This window comes from Populus trichocarpa, chromosome 13 (genome assembly GCF_000002775.5).
Source record: "Populus trichocarpa isolate Nisqually-1 chromosome 13, P.trichocarpa_v4.1, whole genome shotgun sequence".
Classification (NCBI taxonomy): Eukaryota; Viridiplantae; Streptophyta; class Magnoliopsida; order Malpighiales; family Salicaceae; genus Populus; species Populus trichocarpa.
Genome location: NC_037297.2, coordinates 6,808,642 through 6,816,115, shown reverse-complemented (window position 1 = coordinate 6,816,115; position 7,474 = coordinate 6,808,642). Strand labels below are relative to the sequence as shown.

Below are 7,474 nucleotides of genomic sequence, written 5' to 3'. Positions count from 1 at the left end.
CATCAAAAGATCAAAGGAAAATAGTGACATGTCCCAATAAATTGCAGAAATTGTTATTTCTTACTGTGTCTATAAATAAATTCACCTACAAGTTGTAAACTACAACACCACCCCAGAGTAGGAAGGACTTGGCCCTTATTCCCATATAAACATTGTTTTATCAAAATTCACCCTTGTGCCTCACGAAGAAAATTGGTATGCTTTCAAGATTGAATATGATAGAAGGTGTGGTCCATAGACCGCAAGAAAATAAAAACATTACAACACATACTAAAAACATGCCTGTTTGAGAAGTTTACTGAATTACGGCTTGGAAATTTCGGAAGCTCTCCCAAGAAGACTCCCCCTAACATGAATGGGAACTCCTGACAAAGATTCCAAAAGAAAGGAGAAACAAATGAAAAAAAGAAAGAAATAAGATAAACACAGTGATGGAATATAAAGAAAGATCATTGGAAATAGTAACAGTATGCGTTGAAGTTCACCGCCTGCTGCGATTGCACCTTTCTGTTGTAGCTCAGAAGGACTCAAGTTTCTAAAGGCTTTTTATCCTTCACAGTAACACCTTTTCTAGCTAGAGCCCAATTAAGACCATGTGAAAATCCAGGAGAGCCACTCCCAGCATTCAAGGTGGTCTGAGAAACACGTATGATAGATGAGTGACTCATCTCATCCACAATGGAGTATCATTGTTGTAACAGCATGCATGTTCTTCAATTCATCCTGTTCTTTCAAATCAATGTCATAGGTTATAAATAATTACAAATAAGGCTAGCCCAAGATACAGAAATTGAAAAATTTTAATGAATTTCCATGCTGCCAACTAAGAATTCAATATTAATTAAACTTGAAAGAAAGATACGGAGACAGACAAAAGTACATACAGATTCCACATCATTTTTTTTCACCTAACTTTCTTCCTCCTCGTCAGCTAATGGGGGGGCTGAAGTTGCATTATTCTGCATTAATACTCCACAACTACACAGCACAAGAGAACTGTTAGATAATATATATATATATATATATATATATATATATATATATATATAAGAAATTCGTTGATGACAAGACAGGGAACTCACGCGTCTGGAGAAGAAGAAGAAGAAGAAGAAGAAGAAGAAGAAGAAAGGAAACAAAGAATCATTATTGATATTGGATCTTGAACTTGAAGAGAAGGGGGATTCAAGCCTGAATCGTTTCAACATTTGTTCGCCGTTCTACTCGTAAATCGGTGGTGCTGCATATTATCATAATAATTATTATTTTTTAAAATATTATTTGAAAATATATTAAAATGATATTTTTTTATAAAACATTTATTTTTAATATAATATTAAAAAAATTAATTTAAAATAATAAAAAAATATTTTTAAAATAAAAAACAAATACACCGATAACCCTGCTGCACCTGCTTCTCTTCTGTTTATAAACTCACCGAAAAGCATTTTTTATTATGGGCCCATATAATTGGCCCTATGTGCTTACACTTCCTCCTTCTCTGGTCCTCCCAGATCTCCTCGATACATTTATATGTTTATAATTATTAATATTATTAATAAAAACTAAAGGGGAGCCCACCTAGTAAATAGTTTTTTTTTTAATTTATATTGTTTTTTGTTTTAATTTTATCTTTTTATTAAGTATTGAACTTTATATTTTTTTTCAATTTACTTTTTATGAGATTATTTTAAACTCATTATCCCGTTAATTTAACAGGTTCACTTGATTGACTCAAGTTGTTTTTTTTTTTTTTAATTGATTTTTTTTTAAAATTTCATACTTCAATATTGGGTTGATTGGGAAGTAGGCTTTATGATTTGTTTTGATCTTTTTCCTAAGAGATTATCCTTATCTCATGACCTGGGTCATGAGTTTGGCGGGCTAACTCTAATTGACTCGTGTTATTTTTTGTGTCTTTTTTTAATCGATTTGTTTTTTCAATTTCATCTTTCAATACTAGGTTGATTGAGAATTGAGTTTCATAATTTGCTTTTTATTAGGTTATACTGGTCTTATGATCCAGGTTGCAAGTTTGGCAGATTAACCCGAGTTGACTCGAGTTATTTTTTTGTTCCTTTTTTAATTGATTTTTTTCAGTTTTATTCTTCAACATTGAGTTTATTAAAAATTAAGTTTTGTAATTTGTTTTTATTTATTTTTTATAAAGTTATTCTCAATTTTTATATGCATTGATTGATTATGGGGCAGCCCATTCTTTTGTGGCAAATCGGATAGTAGAGAAACTAGGAAAAGGTCCTAGTAAGGTAGATAAAGGGTTTATTATTAGTACGCCTCTAGGGGAAACTATGAATATTGATTTTGTATATAAGGGAATTAGGGTTAGTATTCATGGGTTAGAAATGAGGGTAGATTTATTAATGCTAGAATTGTATGATTTTGAAGTAATTTTAGGCATGGATTGGTTGAGTAAGTATAAAGCCTACATAGATTGTTTTACAAAAACAGTGACTCTCCAGGGACTTGATAGGAAAAGAGCGATATTCAGAGAGAAAACAAAAATCATACCAAGTTGTATTATTTTAGCAATGAGGGCCAGGAAACTAATACAAAGAGGATACGAGGTGTATCTTGCTTACATGAAAGATGGGGAAAAGGGAGTGAGTTATTGGCAGACATTCTTATCGTAAAGGAGTTTTCCTGAGGAGTTGCCCAGGTTACCTCCCAAAATGAAAGTGAAAGTCTCAATTGATATAATACTCAGGTCGGCTCCTATAGCTCAGTCACCCTTAGGATGACGCCTACGAAACTAGTTGAGTTGAAGATACAGCTACAAGAATTGTTAGAAAAAGAATTTATACATCCTAGTAGTTCACCTTGGGGAGCTCCGATGTTATTTGTAAAGAAAAAAGATAGAATTCTCAGGCTTTGTATTAATTATTGGCGGCTTAATAAGGTGACGGTAAAGAATAAATATCTACTACCATGGATAGATAATCTCTTTGATCAACTCAAAGGAGCCAGGGAGTTTTTGAAAATAGACTTAAGGTCAGGATATTATCAGTTGAGAATTAAGGAATTGGATGTGTTAAAAACTGCATTTAGGACTTGTTATGGACATTATGAGTTCCTAGTAATGTCATTTGGACTGATGAATACGCCAGCAGTGTTTATGGACTTAATGAATCATGTATTTCGACCATATTTGGATAGGTTTGTAGTAATATTTATTGATGATATTTTGGTCTATTCTAGTTCAGACCAAGAGCATGAGCAACATTTGAGATTAATACTGCAAACTTTAAGGGAGTATCGGTTGTATGCTAAGTTAAGTAAATGTGAGTTCTGGTTGAAAGAGGTAACCTTCTTGGGACATGTGATTTCAGCTTATGGAATACTTTTTGATCCGCAGAAAGTCAAGGCAGTATTGAAATGGGAGAGACCAGCCAATGTAACTAAGATTCACAATTTTCTCAGATTAGTGAGGTACTACATGAGGTTTATAGAAGGGTTCTCCACCATTTCTATTCCGATAACAAGATTGACCCGGAAGGGAACTAAGTGAGAGTGGACTAGAGAATATGAAGAGAGATTCTAAGAGTTGAAATGGAAGCTAACTACTACTTTGGTATTAGTTCTTCCATCGAGGATAGGGGGATTTGTAGTTTATAGTGATGTGTCAAATAGAGGACTTGGATATGTGTTAATGCAACACATAAAGGTTATTGCTTATACGTCCAAGCAATTGAAGCCTCATGAGGTCAACTATCTAGTGCATGACCTAGAGTTGGATGCAATTGTGCTTGCCTTGAAAGTGTGAAGATATTATTTGTATGGGTCTCAAGTACAGATTTTTAAGATGTTGGGTAGAGTTAATTACAGATTTTGATTGTGTGATAAACTACCATCCGGAAAAGGCTAATGTCGTTGCATATGCTCTTACTCGTAAGAATAAAGTTGTAGCAGTGGATCCAAATGAATGTGATAGTAGGGAGCTAATAGAACTGGGAAAGATAAATGCTAAAATAGAGGTTGGGCATGGGGATTCTTTATTAGCTCAGTTAAAAATCAAGTCAATATTTCAAGATAGAGTACTAGATGCGCAAATGAGGGATGCTGAGGTTAAAAAGGTAAGGGATAAAGTAGAATCAGAAGTTAAAACTCCTTTCCAAATACTGAATGATGGAATAGTGGTGATAGAAAGGTGAATGTATCTTGCTGGAGATAAAGTGTTGAAGGAAGAAATGTTAAAGGAGGCTAATGAGTCTAGATTTACTATATACATCCAGGAAGCACTAAGATGTACAGGGATCTGAAAGAATTTTATTGGTGGCCAAAAATAAAAAAATAGATAGCTGAGTATGTGACTAGATATAGGACTATATATATATATATATATATATATATATATATATATATATATATATATATATATTTATATATTCCTTCCTTTTGGTAATGGAAATTTCGGCCAAGGGTGAATTTTTTGGGTGATTAGGTTGTTGAATTAATGACAAGCAAATTATGTTTAGTTATGCTTGATTAATTGATGATTGAAGAATGAGTAATTTAAAAAAGAAGAAGAGAGAGAAAAAAAGAAAGAAGGGGATAAATAGTGGTTTCCACCTTAAGTTTGCTATTAATCCTTTGTTATTTTATAAGTAAATATGATCTTATTATGTTGATTAGTGAAATTTCATGTATGGATGCTTAGTTGTTGTTATGTGTGATTATGGAACTCTTAGATTAATAGAGATGGTTGATGTAATTTGTGAAGTTATGCTAGAATATTGTTTGCTGGCATGAAAAATAAATGGGTTTAAGTTAATTAAGTGAAAAATTGAAGAATTATGATGTCACCTTTTTTACTTGAATTTTCAGCAAGGGTAAAGAATTTGGAGGGTGGGTTGAATTGATGTAATTGAAGATTTTTCATTACTTAAATGAATGAATTAAGTTTGGATGATGGATTAAAATTTAGAGTGAAAGGGAATTTATCCTCCTCTTAGAAAGGTGAATTTGGCCATGGAATATATATATATTGATTTAAATGAAATTAATTATGAGTAGAAATGACTTAATAAGATTATGTGGTGGATCAATAAATTATACCTTGAAGGAATTGTGGAAATGAAATCAAACTTCCTCTTAGGTGGGGAAGTTTCGGCCAAATGACCTATGAAAGAAATAAAACTTTAAGCTTGAAGAAATTAATGAATTGTATTTAAATAGTGAAGAAGAAATGATGTGTTGAATTAGATGTAAAGGATTTAAATTTCCTTTAATTGTTGGGAAATTTTTATAGTAATATAAGATTCTCTTATAATTGTGGTGAAGTATTGAAATCATGAGATCTTTTAAATGAAACAGGAAAGGTTAGAGGCCTCAAACAACAATGAGTAGCTACTAGTCGAGCATCACCAGTAGATAGGTGTTTGAAACCTTGAATCTTTATAGAGAAATTAATTGAAAGCATGTATTAATTTTAATTAGAAATTTTGCAATTTTATATTTTGTTGTCAACAGATGAACCAGTGCTCGGTAATTAGACGGATGAACTAGTATCCGATAATTGGGCGGATGAACTAATACCCGATATTTGAACGAATGGGTTAGCGTTTCTAACGAGGGAGTAGAACCCTAATGAAATGGCTAAGATTGAAATTAATTGGATGGATATGGAGATGTAAGATATAAATTATTCATTATAAAATATATAGGAGAAATATTGTCATATGGGTGTAGTGAAATGATGCATTGCATTTATTGATAATTATATTGATAAAAAAATAATCTTATTTTTAGGACCCTTGCAATAGTAGAGTAAATCCTGCTTGAATATATGACACTTTTTGTATATTTATGTTGATCAATATGTTTTATGAGATTAATCAATGATGTAAAAGAGGTTGAATCAATCCTTTTATCTGTAGAATAAATTTTTTATATATAATTAATGTGAATGTCATACTTAAGAATGTATTTGTGTTAAATTAAGTATTTGCATTCTATCATGTTTGCTCATATGATTAGAAATGTTAGAATGATAAATAAATAAAAACATTTATCCTAAATTTTCATATTTTACTGAGAAATTCCCCTGAATAAAATAATGAGGGTGTTTCAATTACTATTTAATTTGAAACCTATAGTTTTATAATACGATGTTCGGCCAAGACGATGATAAAAGGGATCAAATTTGTTTGATTAAATGGTTAAATACATCATGTAGACTTATGTTAGTTAATGCTAAATGAATAAGAAATACAATGATTCCAAAGAAATTTGAGCTAAACTCATACATTCCTTTAAGGAAGGAAGTTTGGCCAAATATACTAGGATGAGAAGGTGAATTATAGATGAATCAAATTTAAATTGAACGAAAGATAAAATCATAATTATGAAATCCCTTTGGATATAAGATAAGAATTGATTGAAAGTTGAAAATGAGACTTTTGAGATAAGGATTTTGCATTTAAAATATTTCTGATTGTAATGATATGAGAAAGGATGCGAAAGTAAAGTCAAGTAGGTGCTTGATACCTTAATAATAATAGTTTTTATTATTTTTAAAGCATATGGTGATCGATGTTACTTTGGTTACAAGATGTTATTGAAATCTTAGCAATTGGCTTCCAAATAGAAATGCCAGAATAATTAGCATTTGAGTAAGGTTTTCAAATTGAAAGATTTAGGGTAACTAGAATTATCGGCTTCCAAATAGAAACACCATAATAATTAACATCTGAGTAAGGTTGCTGGATTGACTGGTATCCATTTGGGATAACCAAAATTATTTACTTTCAAATGGAAATGCTGGAATAATTAGCATCCAAGTAAGGTTGTCAGATTGATTGGTATCATTTAGGATAACTAGAATTATTGGCTTCCAAATATAAATATTAGAATAATTGGCATCCAAAAAAGGTTACTGGATTGATTGGTATCCAATTGGGATTACCAAAATTATTGGCTTCCAAATGAAAATGAAAGAATAATTAGCATCCAAGTAAGCTTCTTGGATTAGTAGTATTGATTTTCATATTGATAAATTATAAGAAGTTTGTTGAACTTTAAGGATAAACGAATGAGTGTTTCCAAATTAATTAGTATTCCTAATGAATAGCTAGATATGGAATTGGATAGTCGAGTTACTAAGTCATTCGAGAAGGATGACCAAGAAGATTGAAGAAGAAAAGGAATATGAAAAATACTTTAGTCCGTTGTTTGGATGATTTAAATAAAAGGAATAAAGTATAATTGGAAATGGGCTCCATAAAAAGTATTTGAAACAATATAAATCCACATTGAAGATTAATATTTTGTCATGTTAATTCTTGTTACAGGTTTTTCACAAAGACATCAAGAATGAACTTTTGTTATTACTTCCTTATATTAATTAATAAGAAAGACACATATATTATTTTGTAACTAAAGGTAATGAATTGTAATATTTTAACTATTTCTTTGGGTATGTAAATTGAATTACATGAACTTTAATGTCTTACTAGAGAAG

General features: G+C 31.0%; 1 long non-coding RNA gene across 1 annotated transcript; it reads right to left on the bottom strand.

Moving 5' to 3' along the window:
* Window positions 1-284: 284 nt before the first annotated feature.
* Window positions 285-1,382, bottom strand: LOC112323767 (uncharacterized). Its single transcript, XR_002977232.2, has 3 exons — window positions 1,083-1,382; window positions 885-978; window positions 285-723 (listed from the first exon to the last, which is right to left on the bottom strand). It is a non-coding gene; the product is annotated as an uncharacterized LOC112323767 (long non-coding RNA).
* Between the last annotated feature and the right edge of the window lie 6,092 nt (window positions 1,383-7,474).